Genomic DNA, 19,707 nt, shown 5'->3' with positions numbered 1-19,707 from the left:
AAAATATATCCTGTAGACAGACCTGAAAGAGTTTCCAACCTTGTTGAAATGACTCTGAGGGGTAATGCAGCAGGTAACAAATCTGCCGACAAGCAGCAATCTTCAGAATAAACATATGTGGGCCCAGAGTTCAGAGGCTAAAGCCAATTTAATGAGAAAGCTGTCTCTATTCTTTTTTATGTGAAATAAATGTATTCCAAATAGCCGAAGTCACAGCCTAACGGTAAATATTCTGGCTGCAGAGCTGAGCATTTGTTTTACACTGTTCTCGGGGTCACTTAACGATGAATGGGAGTTACCTGCATTGAACGGGATTCTATCCAGTGTGTTCTAACATCTCGTGATAAAACCCGAGAATCTAATTAAAAAGAACTGATTTGAATGTAAAATTGTTTGTTTTGCAGTACATCTATGCCAAATATTGAAATTTTTCTATTGTAATAACAGCATGTGATTTGTAAAAAGGGATAGGAAATCTTAGTGAATAAAGAGCAGGCTATTAATAAGTCTTCATAAAGTTGATTACAGAATGTTAAGACAACAGAAGAAACACTCAAGTAACCTCATACCTATCCAGAGTAAATGTCACGCAGATTCACAGGTTTTATTTTCCAAATTTAGTGCCAGAGATCCAGGCCAGACACACACACACACACACACACACACACACACACACACACACACACACACACACACACACACACGGTTTGTGTCTCTCCTTGCAGTAGCTGGAATCTGTCCTGATGGAATGGCCTCTGGCAATGATGTGAATCAGCATGAAAGAATAGCAGACCTGGTCTCTGGAAACCATCTCCCCTCTGAAATGCATGTTTAAATTACCTCATGGCAAGGCCGGTGACATTCAAGGATTGAAAATGAGGTTAGAAAAATGAAATATTTCTCCACTTCAGGGAAGGTCTTTTGCCTGATTAACATTATGTAAACATTCTGCCCAAGACAGAGTAGTACCAATCTTTAGTAGCCAAATGATTGTAGAACAACAAACCACTTTTACGTCCCCTATGCTTAGTTCAAGGGTTAGCGAACTGGCCCTGGGGCTGAGTCCAGCCGGCACTCATTTTTGTAAATACACTTTTATTGGAACCCAGCCTCGCTCGTTTATTTATATACTCGCTGGACTGTTTTCTGCACCATAATGGCAGCTGAGTAGTGCAAATGAGACCATATGGCTCATGAAGCCTAAAATATTTACTGTGTAGCCTTTATAGGAAATGTTTGCCTAGCCTTGCTCTAGTCCATTCGAGTTCAGTATATTCCAGCTTTCCTGATGATGAGTCACCAGAGTACTTGTTAAACCCACAGCTTCCCAAGGCTCCGCTTTAGAGATTCTGATTCAGTGAGTCTGAATAAGACACAGAGGTTTGTACCCCTAACAGGTACTGCTGGAACTTTTGAGGAACATTGGTCGAGTTATTTTACTCTGCAATTTTCCTACAAAGCATTTTTTGTGTTCATCAAGTCTACACTCTTTAAATCCTTCCTCATCTCCCCATATAAGTGCGAGGTACAGACTAATGTACCACGTGGCATTGGTATGGGCGGGGTTTGCTAGAAGCAGAGCTTATGACAAGGATTTGGGTGCATGTAGTTCATTGAGGGAGCATTCTCAGGAGCAATGAAGTCATGGAAGCAAGTTAGGGTAGGGGAGGAAAGCTAAGCAAGGATGTGGTCTCAGCGGGAGACGTACTGCAGTCTGATCCCACAAGGACCTCTGCAACATGAGTTGCTCCAAGAGTAAATCCCACCTTAAAGCAAGGGAGCTGGCCTGTGTAAACTGTCCCTTTGTGCCATCAATCAATCAGTCATTTGGATGTAGGGTGCTCTTGAACAGAGAACAGCTAAGAGCCATTAAGAGCAGTGACTGGGGCACATGTATCCCTCCAGTAAAGGAGGGTGGTGGGATGTGCAGCATCCAATACAGGAGTTAAACCACCAAATTAATGGATTTTAGATAGACTTACAATGTGCCCTCTGGAAAGTCTTACCTACAGTAGTCTTGTGCTGTCATGGCCAGAGGGAAGGAGGTGTGTGGGCAGGGAGGAAGGGGGCAAAAAGGGGGGAAATGGGGACATCTGGAACAGTGTCAACAATAAAAATTACAGTTAATAAAAAGGTAACTTGACATATATGTTTAAATTAGTAAATCTTTGGAAGTAGTAAATATATCTGCTAGCACTGACATCTTCAGCCTTCTACCATCTTTGAAAAGTAAGAGGAAAACGTGTGTCAGAAAGAAGTGGCTTTTCCAGGAAATAGTGATTATATTTTTGACCAGCTTCTCTGACTTGGTAAGATCTTTGAGTTATGGTTATCTCTGGTAGGGATACATGAGGTTCTTCTAAATTAGAATGCATGCAAACATTGCAGAGGCCTACTTGCAATAGTACTACTGTTAGAGAACTTCTTTTCCCTAGTCCTCAACATTTCATAGAAGATCTACAAGCATCTTAGAAGGATCCTTCAATAAAAGGTACATTAGGGGAATGTAAAACAAAGTTCCACCCTCCCTACTTGTGATTTACTTTCCAAGGAAATAGTAGCTAACACTACTTGCTAATTCTTTCAACCAGCAAGGTATCCATCAATCCCCCCAACCTCATCCAAAGTCGCACAGCTAGTCAATGGTAGAGCGGAGTGTTCTAAAGAAAGGACTCCATAGACCCTATTTAAAAAGTTGTCTTTCTGTTCGAACCCAAGTTTTCTGAGGAAACCTAGAACTTATAAGTCTAGAGCAAAGGCTCTTTGAGACATTTCCAAATTGCTTCGTGGGTTTTGCAATATATATTCTTTAAGCTCTCAGGAGTTGCAGGGGGGAAGGGAAATGCGATACGTTGAACATTGTTCTGTTATACTCAGATCAGTTCTCCCTTTCAAACTGCTTTCTCTGAAAGATGAGCAGAGAAAAGGTCGGTGACCCCACAAGAGGCTGTGTATCCTGAGAGCCTCCTAGAGCCCCCTCTGCAGCCTTCCCCCTGTGAAGACACTGCGGGCAGCTCACGTAAAGAATGTGGAGAGTATTACACTGTTTCATAGACCTGGCAAAACTGAGGTAAAAACAGGACCTAGAATCTTATCTCACTCTATTCTGCTGCCTGTCCTCTTAAGGTAAAGTTGGCTCAAACTTTTCTTGATGTGAACACTGTATGAAACAAGGATATTTGTCCTAAATAAGTTAAGGACACTTTCAACAACATTTAAACAGAGAAACGGTGAACAAGATACAGTTCCTGGATTAACTCCATGGTTTTGTAAGTTGGTGACAAAAATAGAACTTTGATCGTATCTCATGTATTTTGGGAAAGGTAACAAAAGGCACAATGGATTTGTCAGTGAAGAAAAGGGAGACCTGGCAGGGCCTAGATTTTCCCGTGACTCTGCTGTGAACTTGAGATTCCAAAAAATAAACCCAGCTGATTTCAAAGCCGGTGCCATTTCCAATGTGCCATGCCAATTTCCTATGACTCTCCTGAGCTTAGGGCTAGATAGTCATCGCTTGAATGGGCCCTTGCCAACGGAGGGCTAGATATGGGGATCAGAGAACCACCACAAAGACCAATACCAGAACACAAGGCCTAGGCCCTCCATGAAGCCATTCCTCCATGAAGCTCTCTAGATTGGCTTAGGTGAGTCTTCTCTTTCTGTGTACCTGTACTGCTCATGCATTCTTCTATTTTAGAACTTAGCACTTGGTTATACTTTTTTTTAAATGTCTTTTTCTGCTGTGCTAAATCAGCAGTCCACTTAAAGTATGGTGTGCTCCATGAATTCATTCATTCAGAAGTTACTTATTGCGTGCGTACTGTATGGCAGGGGTCGTTTTAGGTGCTACAGATACAATAGTGAATAAAACTGTCCATAAGGAGCTTACAATTTATTAATAAAGACAGTATATTGTATATTCCACATGAATGAGTTCTGAGGTCTAACAGTCAGGCTAGTGATTAGCACGGGAGCTTGACCTGCTTCGTTTCTGAACTAGCCTGGTTTGACCCTCCCTAGGAAACCCGGTGGTCCCCTGCTGCCATTTGTGACAACATGGATAGATCTTGAGGGCATCTGCTAAGCAAAATAAGTCACACAATAAAAATGAAGAACAATATGATTTCACTCATATGCGGGATATAAAACTAAAACCAACAATGAACAGAGAAGAAAAAACAAACAAAACTCATGGACACAGACATGAGCATGGTGGTTACTAGAGGGAAGGGGGATAGCAGGCTAGTAAAGGATTAACAGGGCCAAATATATGGCGATGGAAGATCTGACTGTGGATGGCGGGCACACAATACAAAACACAGATGATGTATCATAGAAATGTACACTTGGAACCTATATAATTTTATTAACCAATGTCACCCCATAAATTTAATTAAAATACATAGTTAATAATAAAAAAATAAAAATTAGGCTAGGACAGGAGACGAGTATTTGGGGGAGAGTTCCTCTTTTAGACAGTTGAGGGGAAGCCTCTCAGAGAAGTTGACCTTTGATTAAACACTTAAGGAAATGAGGGAAGTAGTCTGCAGGTATTTGGCAGAAGAGAAGCTCAAGAAGGAGGATAAAGGTAAGGACCTGGAGGTAGGAGCATGCTTATTGTGTTTAAAATCCAACAAGGAGCCTTTTTAGGTCTGGAGTAGAGCACACAGGGGAGAAGTTATAGATGAGGTCAGAAAGGAAAGGACAGGTGGGGGCAGAAATCACCTATGGCCTTGAAAAGCACAATAATGACTTTGGCTTTTACTTTGATTGAGGCCAGAAGTCATCAGAAGGCTTTGAACAGAGGAGGTACATGAAATTTCAGTTTTAGGAGAATCACGCTAATGTTTAATTAATTAATTAACTAACTAACTAACATGCCCAAAGAAGCCTGACTTTAGATCAAGCGTAAGCACACTTGCCGAGAAGCTGATGGTTTGGTACTGAGCCACGAGTCTCATCAAGAGACAAGGAGAAGGCAGCCACAACTGATGAACATGAGGAAGCCCCTGTTGCCCTGGAAGTCTTGCATAACTCCTACTGCTACCAACGTGTCAAGTAATTGACTTCTTGGAGCCACATCCACCCAGGTTAGGGAATGTGGGCAAGTCTCATATAGCAACAAGCTAAGTGAGGGAAATTGGGATAAGAAGATGCATCCCACCTATGTCTCAGGCATCCAAGACTGACCTCCTGTATCCTAGCAAATTGTATTAGAGCGTAGAGAGCTCTGCACCATTTGGGAACTTGAAACATGCATGTTGATACACTGAGTCCTCTTTTCTTTAAATTGTTGTTGTGTATTTTCTTGGCCAACTCACAGGATCAAACCCTCTAGTCCATATTCACAAGACCTTATAAGCTCCCAGAAATGTTCATGTTAAAGAAGTCTCAGTGAATTATAAGTTGTTAACCCCTAATTTATGTCTAATTTCACTTTTAAGTCACAGGCTAATATCTTGAGTAGAAAATGTTGACTACAACAGAAACTGCAGGATCTCATTTGTACACTTACAGTATGGTCAAAGATAATCAGGAATGATTTTACTGTAAGAATCTATGAGTTTTAAAGAATGTCAGAATAAATGTTTTACTTAAAAACAGGTCAAAGTATGGAATTAAAATACTTTCAGAATTATGATACTTTAAAGAATTTCATAATTGGAATTCCTGGAAAGTTTATCCAAGATTTTTAAAATTCAGTCTGTTTTTTTCAGAACGAGAAACTTTATATTAGTTTTTTGGGGTTTTGGGGTTTTTTTGGCATTTTTGAAGCCCATTGTGATATTTCCCATTTTGTTTATCTTTTTAAAAACATGAATCACAGTCACTTGTTTTGCCCACCACACCCCCAGACTCCCTCCTCTGGCAACCACCAATCTGTTCTCTTATCTATTATTTTTTTTAATTCCATGTATAAGTAAGATCAAATAGTATTTTTCTTTCCTTGCCTGACTTATTTTATTTAGCCCAATACTCTCAAGGTCCATCCATGCTCTCTGAATAGTGTTCTATTATGTGTGTGTGTGTGTGTGTGTGTGTGTGTGTGTGTGTACATTATATATGTGGGTATATGTGTGTGTATATGTGTCTGTGTACATTCATCTGTCAATGGACACTTAGGTTGTTTCCATGTGTTCACTATTAGGAAAAGTGATTTTATTTCCTATGGATAAAAGTTTTAGTATTTTGTAGGTTATATTGATTGATTAATTTATAGAAATGTTTATTTGTATTTATTTTGTAAATTTCCTGTTACTCTCTTCTTGCCCGCTGTTCTATTTGTATGTTTCTTCTTTTATACTGATTTGTGTAAATGTTTTCTATGTCAGTGATATCTATGATCCATTACAAACATTTTCTATTTGTCTTTTGTCTTAAAAGTTTACTTTAAAAATTAATTAAATCTATATTTTTCAGATAAATTCTACCTTTGACTATGTGTTTGGTTTAGAGAGCTTTTTTTTACCTCAGGATGAGACCAATAACCACCTGTATTTTCTTTGTGTCTGAATTTTTTTAAATGTCTGAATTTTTTTGTGGCCAGATTATTTTCCCCTTTTGTTTCCTAAAAGGTACGTGACACCTTTTTGCCAACCCATTACCCGACTGATAACTTCTTTCCCCTGTGACGTGAGATGCTGTCTGTAGCATGTAATAAGGTCTTACACTATGTTTGACCTGTTTCCAGAGTTTGTTTTCTGTTTAACATCTCTGCTCTTGCATCACCACCATATCACATTCCTTTAATTATTACACCCTTGATTTACATTTTGAAATCTGCTGCTTCAAGCTTATCAAAGCTTCCTTGGCTATTCTTGCACATTTAATTTGTCCAGACTATCTTGGCAAGACTTTACAAATGCCATTTGGATTTTTCTTGAGATTGCTTCAAATATTTTGATTAATTTAGGAACAATTGGAAGTTTTACCATATTAACTTTCCATCCAGAACATATGGCTCCTCTATTTTTCCAAGGCTTTAAAAAAATGTCTCACTGTAAATTGTTATAGTTTTCTTAATGTGGGTCTTGTACATTTCTTACTGAGTTTATTCCTGTTCACTTTATAATTGTTATTATTGTAAGTGAAAAATTTAAATTATATTTTAACTTAATTCCTAGGTATGTCAGGAAACTATAACTTTGTACATATTTATTTTTAAATGTTTCATTAAATTTTATGGAATGGGGATCTTGCCAATTTTAATATGGCCATAAATAGAACATTGGCACACTTGAACATTCCCAGGGATTTCTAAACTATATTTCCTTTGATAATGAGCAATGCCTGAGATCTTTACATGAAACTCTGTATTTCTTTTTGTGAATACTTTATGTAACCTTCCACCTGTGGATGACAGAACAAAGGAAAAATGAGAAGCGATGTGATCAATGCTAGGATTGACCATGAGTTTTTAGAAAGCTGCACTGCTTCCAGATGAGATAATTCACCTTTTCCACATAATTTAGTAAGCAACAAGTGGGAAATAATGAAGTCAATAACCTTTATTTTTTATTCTACTGATATTTCAAGTCCTCTGGATCAAACAAGCAATATAATATATATTTACTATTAATTTTAATATATTGATATGCTTGAATGACACCCCCCTTGGGGCTGAAATAGGAGTTACAAATCAGACACAGTTCTGTGTGCTCCCGCGTCCTTTTCATTGTACTCTTGCTCAAGTTCGCAGCCCGCCTCCCCTGCAGACGCCTGAGGGCCACTGACCGCTCCCTCAGGAAATCTCTGGAGCTACATACACACCAGACATAGATGGGAATGAATTGTAAGCTATTCTTCCCGCTCTTTAATTAGACTTTCCAGCCTAATTGCAGGAGATGAAAACGAGGAAGATCAAATTTACTCGGATGACCAGACCTTAGAATCATTACAAAACAATGCATTGACGAGTACAAAAAGCCAGCATGTTCCTGGGAGTAAAACTGAACCTCCTCTGTCTCATCAGAGTATCAGGTCCACCTGATTACTCTTGTCCACCTGGTTTTAAATATTGTTATTTTTATCTTTGTTAATTTCCCAATTGTTTTAAAGTAGAAACTGGTATTGTTTTTGTTTTTTAAAGAAAACAGCCTATTATTTAGAGGAGTGAATTTCTCAAGAACTGTTTGCCTGGAAATTCATTTTGAAAAGAATTTTCATAAAACTCTTGTATTTAAAGTGAAGGAAATAGTCAATTGTAAAGATACATTATGTACTGGAAACACTATTCATTCCTATGATATAAGAGGTGCTGAAAAATGTTGCTCTTTTAGTTTATCTTAAATTGATTCGGCCTCCTTCATGAAGCTTCCTCCATCATGCAATAGAGGAAAAATAAATTCTCAGTGTGCTTTAGGCTTTTTATTTAGGGCTCAATCTCTCATAAGTAGGAAGGCACAGTGTCTCATTCAGGCTTCTTCTACCTCAGCTTGTTGCAAATAAGATGCTGCTCAGATATGTGGGGTGAAGAGGAGGCTTCCCCAGCCCTCATGGTTGAAAAAAGAATCAGGACCCTTGAGAGTCATGCTCCTTGTTCTCCAGACATTGTATGTGTCCGCTGATGGCACGCATACTCAGTCTCCTAACTGGATTATTGTCCAACATCCCTTTCTGGTTGACCTGGATTCCCCTTCGGTTAGAATAGCTCCGGACCCCCAAGTCTCTGCTGTATTTTCTGTGCAGCCTTCTGGCCAGTGGTCCAGCCCCAGCCTCCACCATTGGGCCAGCTACTTCTGCCACACCATGCCCACAACAAGTCCCTTGGCAGTGTCCAGCTAGAATTCATAGTTCTTATAGATGTGTGTGCATGAGTGTATCAAGGTCTGTCTGGAAAAAGTCCAGCCATTGTTAATATAATGAGAACGGTTTGCACAACATCGAGGTAACCTGGCAGCCAAGCACAGTGGACTAGACTGCACTTGCATGAGCAATGACGACTTCAGTGTACTAGTCATTGGGGTGGTAGATGCTGTTGAGTGAGCATGTGTACTGTGTGGCTATTGTATTCAAAATAACTGAGCGAGTAGAGCAACGAATCTGCATCAAATTTTGCATTAAGCTTGAACATTCCTCTGCGGAAACTATTCAGATGATTCACAAGGCTTTCGGGGATGATGCAATGAGTGCAGTGCAAATATGGGGGTGGCACAAATGCTTCAAAGACGGTCGAGAATCTGTTGACAGTGAGCCACGTTCTGGAAGGCCTGCAACAAGCAGAACACTTGAGAATGTTGAATGGGTACGGGCTGCAGGCAACACAGATCGGCGACTGACAGAGAACCAGAAGCTCTCATCTGGGGATTCCGAAAACTGCTGTGTCCAAGATTTTGACGCAGGATCTTGGCATGAAACATGTCATAGCAAAATTTGTTCTGCCACTTCTGAGACCAGAGCAGAAGGAACATCGTGCTACAGTTGCTAATGACTTGATTCAAACCACTACCAATGAACCAGATTTCCTCAAGAAGATCATAACTTTGAAGGGAACTGAGGCATCATTGTCCTATGTACAATGTTTCTTATAGCTTGTATCTTCAATAAATGTCTCTATTACTCATAGGACAAAGCTGGATACTTTCCAGACAGGCCTTGATATCCATCATTACTCACATCTGTATCTATACACCAGACTCACAAAATTTTATATGGTGAATTATATCTCACCCCAGCTAGTGTAAATTGTGAAATGTTTCAAAGTAGAGAGTATATCTGACTTATTTTTGACTCTCCAGCACCACACCTGATACCTGGAATATAAATAATCAATATGTACTCTCTTCAGGATTGAGAGTATTTCTCCATTCTCGCTGATGGTATGGTATGTTTCTGACCATTAAGCATGCACGCGGTATTGGTGTGAAGGCACACGATATTGAAACAGTGGCACAAATAGGGAAAAAACAACATTGAGGGACATGTTAGGATAGTAATACATTTCGGGAAGGTTCTCTAGATACCTTTTGATCCAGCTTCTGTATTTATAATGTAAAATTGGCATTTGTACTCCATGAATTTCTATAGTTTATGGAATTCTTGCAGTGATCTGGACCAAGACTCAAAGAACATACTGAGACTAGCACAGTCTCCTCTTTTTCCCCCCTCATCATTTTTATGTAGTGCTGAACATGTAAATGGTGCTTTACAAAGTACAAGAAAGGGATCAAAAACCTGATCACAAATATTGACATGGAAAGGCTTTAGAGAGGTTATTTTTCTTTTTTTAGATTCCCTAAAAAGATAAAGAAAAACCTCCACTGAGAAGGGAGCATGTGGGGTGGGGGTTTGGGGGGCAGGGGGAATACCAAGTGATTCAGAGGCAAGACGACATTTTGAGGTTAAACTGAAGCAATGGCTTCACTCTGCGGCAGGGATACACAGCCCTGGACAATGACGGCATTCTCTCTGGCTTTGCCTTCACGGTGCTTTGCAATGCTGTTATGCAAAACTAAATAATTTTGTTGTCACTGCTCGGTCATTTGTCCGGGAGCTATCTGGCTTCTTTCAGACAAAAGAAAAACGTCTCATGATAATGGGGTTTTGTATGAGTGTGCCCTTTCTCCCAGAAAAAAAAAAAAAACTTATTTAAGGATTTATCCCTGTTCACATGGAGGAAGAAAAGAAGATCTAAGAAGTTTTACTCCTCCCTCCCTATAGCGATTCTTGTCTGGCTTTCCATCAGGGGGATCTATTACCTTCAGTGTATTCAGCATATGAAAGAGACAGCGCCAGATGCTTCAAATGGTCATAATTGAGAAGGATATGAAAAAGGAGGCCCCTTCCTACTGTGTTTCATTTAAACTTGGAGGGGGAAAGCCCTTTGGGTAAATTAGCACTCGGAGGATTTAACAAAATGAATGAACTCTGACAGAAGCCTCTAATATATCTATTTGATGATCTAGCAAGTCTTGTTCCTGGTTACCTGGGCTACTGCCCTGCTTTGGAATGCCATGGAGTCATTAAAATGTGAGACAGATTATCCAGAAGAGAAAAACTAGATGAACCTTGACTTCCACACAGTATCTCTTGCTAAATAGCATTTCCTTTGACTGGCTGTACCTTTCCTTTGGTGTACAATTTCTCATACACTTATCTGAAAAATCAAAGAGCTGACTGAATTTCAGCTGTCCAAACCAAAGGGCTGTTGGGAACGCTCTTTACAAGTGATTAGCAAGTGTACTCTCCATGTGTAAATTGTTATTAAAAGCTAGCCTCTATTGTGTTATAAAATAAGGAAAGGAGAGATAAAGGCAGAAGCTTGTTATCACAAAGTGAGGAAAATAGTATGTGTATGAGTCTGCTATATCCCTTATACAGAATTCCAAAAATTTTTTTTTAAAAAAAGCTATGAATAGTCAAATGCCTTTGTGGTAACTCATTCAACTGAACTTGGATGGATTTGGTGGCTGAGCCAGCCCTACCTGACCTATCATGAATTATTCATCTTTATGTATCTCTTGTGATAACTATTCATATGCTTTGCTGCAGAAATCTTAGTGCACATGGTCACAGGGCTATCTCCTGAGGGTCCTGTAGAATAGATGTAGCATCACTTTAACAAATCTGAAAAAAGTCCGAATTTCTGAACAGAAAATTCTGAATATTCGGACAAGTCGATATTCTTTTCTTGCTACTGTGTGAGGCATTGTGCCAACTGCTTTACAAACTTCATCTCATTGAAGCCTTACCACCTCCCTCCAAGACAGACCCTGTCGTGATCTCTAGTCTGTAGATGCGGAAACTAAAGGTTGGAGAGGTGAAATATGTTGTTCGAGGTCACTCTTCCAGTTATGTATTGTTGCATAATAAACATCCCTGAAATGCAGTGGCTCAAAACAGTGCTTTCTTGTTACCACACGCCTTTCTGTGGTTTGACTGGACTCAGTGGGGTGGTTCTCACATGTGGCTGCTGTCAGACAGGAGCTGGGGATGGGATCATCTGGAGGTGCCTTTACTCATATTACCTGCATACCTCAGCTGGCACGCCTCGGGGCTGGTCAGGCATCTTTGTCTCCATGTGGCTTCTCAGCATGGTTACATCACTCCCACCAGCGTGGTGGCCTCAGTATACTGAGATCCTCTCACGTGGTGACTGGCATCCCCTAGACTACAGCAAATGTTCCAAGAGACAAGAAGTGGAACTTACCAGTTTCTTAAATGCTGGGCTCAGGGTCTGGCACAGTATTGCTTCGACTTTTTTTTCAGACATGGATTCCAACTCTCTCTATAGGAATGGAGGCTACTGAGCTCGTAAGTGAACATATAGGACTTCAATTTGGGTCTGCCTAGTGCCAAAGTCCATTCACAATGGAGGAAGCTCGCTTCTCACCCATTCCTCTCTCTGAATGCCACCCCCATTTTGCGATGTTCTTTTGCATAATATTCCTTTGTTCCCCTAAGTCACGTTCTTGTAATCTCCCATGTCTACCAGACTATCATGTAAGAAGGGTGTTCTGAGGACAAAAGAGAGAGAGAGAGAGAGAGAGAGAGAGAGACCTGTGGCATATTTAAGGGAATGAATACCGAGAATTCATTCTCTTCATCTTTGCTCTTACCTCATTGATCCAGATTTTATCCCCATTTTTAAAATCCTCACCTTGATAGGAGAAAACTTGAAATTAACAAGCAAGAAGAGACTCAGAGAAAGACTAATGTGAAGACGGGACAGGAGAAAAAGGAGACAGTATGCATTCTGGAATATTCCAACTTCTTGAGCACCTTTACTCCTCCCTCTACCTCTCCTCGACCCCAAAACTCCCATTTGCCCTGCCTCTACAATGTAACACTTTCCATGCTTGTTTTTGTAAATCTTGACCCCAGCTCCTAGCACGGTCACTGGCGTGTATCTGTTCCCATTCCGTGGCAGAAATGCATGCACGAGTCTCTGTAGGTCAGCAGATATGCTTCCCAGACATCTCACCCACGGCCTGTCTCTAGGTCACCCTCTATTCAACCAAAAGTAGAAAACCAAACAGCTGGGTCATGCTTGTTAGCTGGCAAGATTTTAGTTTGGGCTGTAATGAGACCTTGAGCTGGTTTTGCCCTTGTGGGTTAAGCTTCGTGGTCTGGTCAACTTGGAACAAATAGAGGGGGCCTTGTGAATTGAGGTTCCATACTGATTTATGGAGGATTAATTGCAGGGCTTTTCAGAAGGAGAGTTGATGCACTTGTGGTGTATTCAGGGAATGTTGAAGGTTCACTGGCATTTAGCTAAGTGGCAGTCAGGATGTTGAACACTGTCTTATCACATGTGTCAAGATGGCATGTTTTGTTTTGTTTTGTTTTTTCAGAGGGTTTTGGGAGTGAGACCCAGAGCAGGCTGCTGTGCTGATCAAATGCAGCTGAACAGTAGCACTGCATTAGTCATTCTTCCTCAGATGCACCTGCCGTTTGCTTCCCAGCTCCTTTCTCTCCCCACCTGACCTCCTGGATGCCGAACAGACCAGCAGCCTTCCTTGCCTTCCTTGCCCTGTCTTCCACTACCCTCCCAATAACTACACAACCTCTATCCAACAAACTCCATGGTTTCCTGACTCTCATTTTTTCTTGTCAAATGAAAACTATCGATGGCTCCTTCCTACAAAAACAAATGTCACTGCCTGGAGCGTTCCTGAATTCGAGGCCATTAGCACAGGGTGCAAATATCAAGCATAGCTTTTTATGATTTACCCCTCTCGTTTGAGTGACGATGCTGTAGTGGCCAAGGACCTTTTCTAAAAGAGAGTGATGAGCCTCAGGGCCAAGAGGGGTTGCTAGGCTACAAACACCAGGAGAGAACTTGCTGCTTTCCCAGTGGCAGAACTGTTATATATCAACATGGGAGGGCCTTTGGGATCTCTTCATCCACTTGCCTCATTTTACCTGTTAGGAATCCAGGTTACCTGGGATCCAGGTAGGTAAGGCCATCTTGCCACAGATCTGCAATGATACAATGACATTATAACCCAGCTCTCCTAATTCCTCCTAGTTGAGCGACCATGACACAGTGATTCAGATCACAGTTTTTTTCCTTTGTCCACCAAAACATCCTGTGCATTTTACTCTGTCCCACACTTCTGATTTATACCCACCACTGTGATTTATACTCCTGTCACCTCAATGCCATGTTTACTTTTCTCGATCTCCTTTATAGTGTGGATGCATTGGTCAAGAGAGCATTCCTTGTTCTCAGTTCATTTGCTACCAACATGTACATTACTGCCCTCTGTTCATTTTGGGTAGTTATGCCCATGATGCCAGGGAAACTAACACGCCTTTTGGCCAAAAGATGGATGAGAATAAGATCAGGTCTGTTGATCATCGTCGCATAACCTTCCCTTTAGCCTCACCATGCCTGGCTGATGAAGGAGGTTTGCCTTCTCAGTAAAGATTATAACTCCAGCAAAGAGTGGATTGTATTACCTGCTCTATACTAGCTCACTAGGGGCCCATCCAATGAGGAAGGGTCCCTGCATGCAGTGCAGCCCTCTACAGAGCCTATGGCAGGATCCCATAATTTAAAGCATGTGTCCAAGATGACTGATGTGGAGATTTTCTCCGCACTCAGGGGTCCAAGAGAGGGTGACTGGTCCAGGTGCCTCCATGTCAGCCTTAGTGAAGGAGCTCCCAGGAAGCAAAAACAGTGCAGGGCGACAGGGTGATGCTCCTACCTTTGACGTTTCAGTTCCATCTGAAAAAACAAATGTATCTTTGTCAGGAAGTAATGTACGACAGGATTGTGTTAATTGTCATAGTGTTTCCTCTACTCACCCCCATCCCATTCAGAATAATAGGGGAACTCGAAAGTCAAAGATCTGAGCCTTAGTTGATAGGCTTAAGTGATTAATGCCTGTGGCTGTTATTCCCGGAAAGGGAATGCAGGACCACTGACTCTAGGAGGTCTACAGGCAATGCAACCTCTGTGCCCCAGGGCGTCTGCCAGGGATGGAGGTGGTATCTGAGCCATTGTGTTCCAGAAAGGGAACACCCTCTGATGCCCACAAAGAATTGTTGATCCACAGATAAAGAAGTACTAGGGAAATGGCCTCAGGGCTGCAACTCCTCCAATTAACCGTTTTCCCAAACCCCTCACCTACCCTTTCTTGTCCTTATAGAAAGGTCAGCTTGAAATGAGATATTAAGATGATTTTTGAGGGTACATAACCCGCCATCCTCTCAGATCACAGGCCATATGAATAATGTGCCCATGTAAATTCAATCCCCGTCTCTGCTTATTGGCTCTGGTGGCGACAGGCAGCCTGAATATCAGCTTTTCTGGTTTCAGTAACTGTTATGGTAGCTAGAACCAGGCAAAATGGGATAAAATAATTTATTTGATCATAACTTCAGTGGTTTTCAGGTTTGATCTCAAAATTTTCTAGAGGTATAAAGTTCAAGGTCCATTTGTGGCTTCCGACCCTTCCCAATACGACCTCAGTCTTCCTCTCAAGCTTAAACTCATTGTACATCCCTTTGATCTAGACCTTCTATGCCCCAACTCCACCAAACTGAGAAATGCTGTGGGCTTTTAACACATGGCGCGTATTCCTTCTTTTTGCTGGAATAGCCATCTCCTCTGCTTCTACCTGATAAACTGTTACTTGCCCTATAAGCTCCATCTGACTTATTTTGCCTTCTGCAAGGATCTTGTTATGCATGTTATCATATCTTTCTGCCTCAGCTCCTTTATGAATACCCCTTGGAGAATGTCTTCTTGGCTAACCTCAGGCTCAGAGCAGTTTTACTTCTGCCAAAGCACTGGTTTGTATTTATCTTATCAATGCTCAGTAGTGACTCTCACCAGGTTTTCCCTTTAGCAGTGGTTGCTAGAACTGTCATAGCTCAAATTGTATCCTGTGTACAAGCAAGGGTATGAATTTTCTTAATTACATTTCTGGCCATATTTTATTACATGAACTTTGCTTCTCTTTTACTTTGAAATTTGATATTTTGTCTTTTATGTATCATTTTATGGACCTCCTTTCTTCTGGAACAAGGTGGCCAGGGAAGGAAGGAAGGAAGGAGGGAAGGAAGGAGGGAAGGAAGGAAGGAAGGAGGGAGGGAAGGAAGGAAGGGGGGAAGGAGGGAAGGAAGGAAAGAAGGAAGGAAGGGGGGAAGGAAGGGGGGAAGGAAGGAAGGGGGAAGGGGGGAAGGAAAGGGGAAAGGAAGGGAGGGAGGGAGAGAAGGAAGGGAGAAGGGGAAGAAGGGAGGAGGGGAGGGGAGGGGAGGAGAGAGGAGAAGAATCCAAACTCAAAAGCTACTTTATGATTCTGTCACCTGGAAAAATTAATTTTCACCCTGCGCTTTCCTAGCACTTTGAAGAAGCCTTTATTATAGCATTTATATCACTTCATGTCAATTCTTCTTTTCTTAGACTTTTTTTCTTGTACCTGACTGCAAATTCTTTAAAAATGGCTTCTTTTGGTATTCCCAGCTTCTGGCTCAGTTACTGACTCAATTAACTACTCAATATATGTTTAGAGTGAGCAGTAGCTGAAAAGTAGTTCCAAAGATTTAATCCAATCACATAAATTGATTTAACTAATTGGGGTTCTGTTCAAGATTTAGACTCATTCTCTAAATCAGACTTCTGACCTTCAGAACTTTATATGTAACTAGTCACAGTCATATTTTCATTTTACTTGTCTCCAACTGAATTTTAGCAAATAACCCACAGCTGTATTTAATACAAATCAGATGATATTAAATATAATTTAAAATCTCTTCATGAAATAGGATCAGATCTCATTGGGGCACAACAAAATACAATTACACCTTCATGGCATATGCTCTTTTTAAGCAAGTCCATTTGTGAGTATTACAGTCTGACAATCTTTTCTCAAAGTTTGTATCATCCTATAAAATAAATAGTACCAATACCGAATGGGAATTAAGAAGTCATTCTATTATCTCTATCCTGGATTATTTCTCTAAGCAGAATCATCAACATTGATACATACCAGGGCTTTATTTGAATTTAATGGCAAATCAGTTACATCCGCATAACAGCTAATTATATTCATGCTCTTTAATAGATGATGAAATTCTACAATATGTGTATCGCAGTGAGCACAGGACAGGTTCAAACTTCCTTTCTTTGAAAGTTGAAACAGGCTTGACCTCTACAACAGTTATTAATTTAGGTCTTCCAGGTCATTGCTAGGACAATTGCCTGAAATGTCATTTGAAACATTAAAATAGAAATAAAATAGTCTGAAGAAATTATTATTGTTTCTGATTTTCTCTCTGTTATTTGGATAAGTCATAGGCACAGGGAGAAAAAGCACGTGTTAGCTAGAGATTGGATAAACTTGCTATATTGTTTCACAAGTTAGAAGAATAGAAGGATTTGATAGTTTCTTCACAATCATGGACACATTGTCATTTAAATAAAAAGACAATGAAAAGTGAATTAGCCATTAACACAGGTGTGTGTTATATACACATGCATTCACATGCATAAGCGCAAGCGCTTGTGGGTGGGAGCTGCCCCTGGATAAATTATAATGATGTCACAGCAGTCGCCAAAAGTGACCAGACACCAGAACAGTGTTAAACAGAGCTATCTCCTAAGCTAGTGCCAGCTCCCCACCTCGCCAGCACGATGCCTCGCTGAGTTTCAGTAAAAGAAGAGGAAAATTAATCAATATCTGCAGCAGATGGTGTCTGGAAATTTACTTCCTAATCTAGTCAATAATTGTAGTTCTTTCAAAGATGCACAGTTTCCTTGACAAGGTATCTCATCAGCGACTTAACCATTTGGAAATGTCTCTTTTCAATTTAGTGTTCAGTGTTCTCAAAATAACAGCATTTGCAGCCAGATTAGGGCAAGCCACCGCTCCTTTTATTTCCCTTCCTCCTTGGTCTCAGTGCCATCAAGAACCAGGGGGCAGAGTAGGGATTATAATGTAGGAAGGGGAAAGCTAAGGTTGGGTGATAAATATTGCCTCTCTGTCCCCCAGATTCCTAGTGGAAAGCACCTAACATATAACCCTTCCACAAGGAGACTCCTTTAGGTGGCGTTTTTTATTTTCTCTTCCTGTTTCGTGTTCCTTACAATTAAATCATTAGTGAGCATTTTGACTGAGGCAGCTGTATCAGTTTACTATTACTGCTATAACAGTTACCACCAACTTGGTGATTTAAAACAATACCAATTTTTTTATTTCACAGTTGTGAAAGTCAGTAGTCTGGAATAGATCGCACTAGGCTAAAATCAAGGTACGGACAGGACCGCGTTCCTTTCTGAAAGGTATACGGGAGGACTGGGTTCCTTGCCTTTTCCAGATTGTGGAGGCCGCCCCACATCTCTTGCTCTACTCAAAGCCAGCAATGGCCAGTTGAGTCTCTTCTCCCGCTGCATTCCTCTCACACTGTCTCTCCTGCCTTCGTCTTCCTCTTTTAAGGACCCTTATAATTACGTTGGGCCCACTCGGTGAATCCAGGATAATTTCCATTTTTTTTAAGGTCAGCTGAAAGCCATCTGCTGCCTTATTTTCTCCTTGCCATGTAGCATAATACTCAGGGTCCGGCGGAAGTAACGCCATTGAGTGTGGCTGGTAGGGTACGTGAATGTCTCACGCGAGGTGGATAGCAATATGAACATTTCCCCTAAAATGTCCTATGGTGTGCTTGAGTGTGATAGAGTTATGTTACAGAATGACATGCTTATGATTGTGTAATAAAAGATTTTTATATAATAAGCAAAGGGCGTTATTTGTGCCTGACCCCTGTATTTATAGGCTCCATGGATTAGGACGTAGAGACCTTTGGATTGATGTGGAGGGGGGGCATTATTCTGCCTAACTCAGCATCTTTCAGGAAGCCTCACCTTCTACTCAAAGGGACTGATCCCAATTCACAGGCCATTTCTCTCCTCTTATGTGTGATTTTTTTTTAATTGGAGTTTTTCACTCATTCCAGGGAGGGGCATTTCAGGAGGCTACGAGGCTGTTGTAAGCATCACAGAAGAGTGTATGCGGGCTGCTAGGTTAAATATCTTTGTCTCTTCAAACCTAAGACCTTACTTAGGGATGTCATTTATAAAATTTTGACCTAATGCCTTCATGTTCTTGGCCCTTTGGGGGTAACTTTGGAACCATTGTCAGTTACATGTTTGTATCCAACGGAAAGTTAGTTCTTAGAAACAGAGACTAGGAACAGATAGCCATCAGGCCAGTTGTTTTAGAAGAAAAAGAAAAAAAAAACACAGTATAAGACTACAGAGATAGAGCAGACAGTGCCAGACTAGTTCGGGCTCTAAGATTGAATTGGTAGGTATTTGGCAACTCAGCTGCAAAACCAGTGAAACCATTGTAATCAGTGAGATCAGGAGGAGAAAGGAAACCCTGAGAACATTGGCACTGTGTCTACGAAGAAGTGATTCTAGGTGGAGAGGGATACATCCCTCAAGTGAGTCAGGATAACCCACTGGAGTGTGGGAAGATGATTTAAGCATTTCTATATCCGTATCTCTATTTTAAGTAAGAACTTAAGCTTTACTAACATTTAACATATAGAGTGACACTGTCATGATCACTTGGTTTGTGCTTCAGCTGCTCACATATCACACAGGTAAATGAAAGCATTTATTTGAGAAAGAATAGGAATGCCACCCTGCAGAGAGGTTGACCAGGTCTCTTCATTCATATACTGTCACCTTAGTGTGACTTAATTACAATACTTATGAAACTACTAAGTGGATCGATTGCTATATTATCTCATTTT

General features: G+C 40.8%; 1 protein-coding gene across 1 annotated transcript in view; it reads left to right on the top strand.

The window, feature by feature from the left end:
• Nucleotides 1-19,707, top strand: part of IL1RAPL1 (interleukin 1 receptor accessory protein like 1) — a 1,150,627-nt gene that overhangs the window by 923,753 nt on the left and 207,167 nt on the right. The gene's annotated exons all lie outside the window — the stretch shown is intronic.

This window comes from Pteronotus mesoamericanus, unplaced genomic scaffold, assembly GCF_021234165.1.
Source record: "Pteronotus mesoamericanus isolate MK-2021 breed Mesoamerican mustached bat unplaced genomic scaffold, CSHL_Meso_final contig_173, whole genome shotgun sequence".
Taxonomy (NCBI): Eukaryota; Metazoa; Chordata; class Mammalia; order Chiroptera; family Mormoopidae; genus Pteronotus; species Pteronotus mesoamericanus.
Note: the sequence above shows the minus strand (reverse complement) of the source record. Positions and strands in the feature narration are given on the sequence as shown.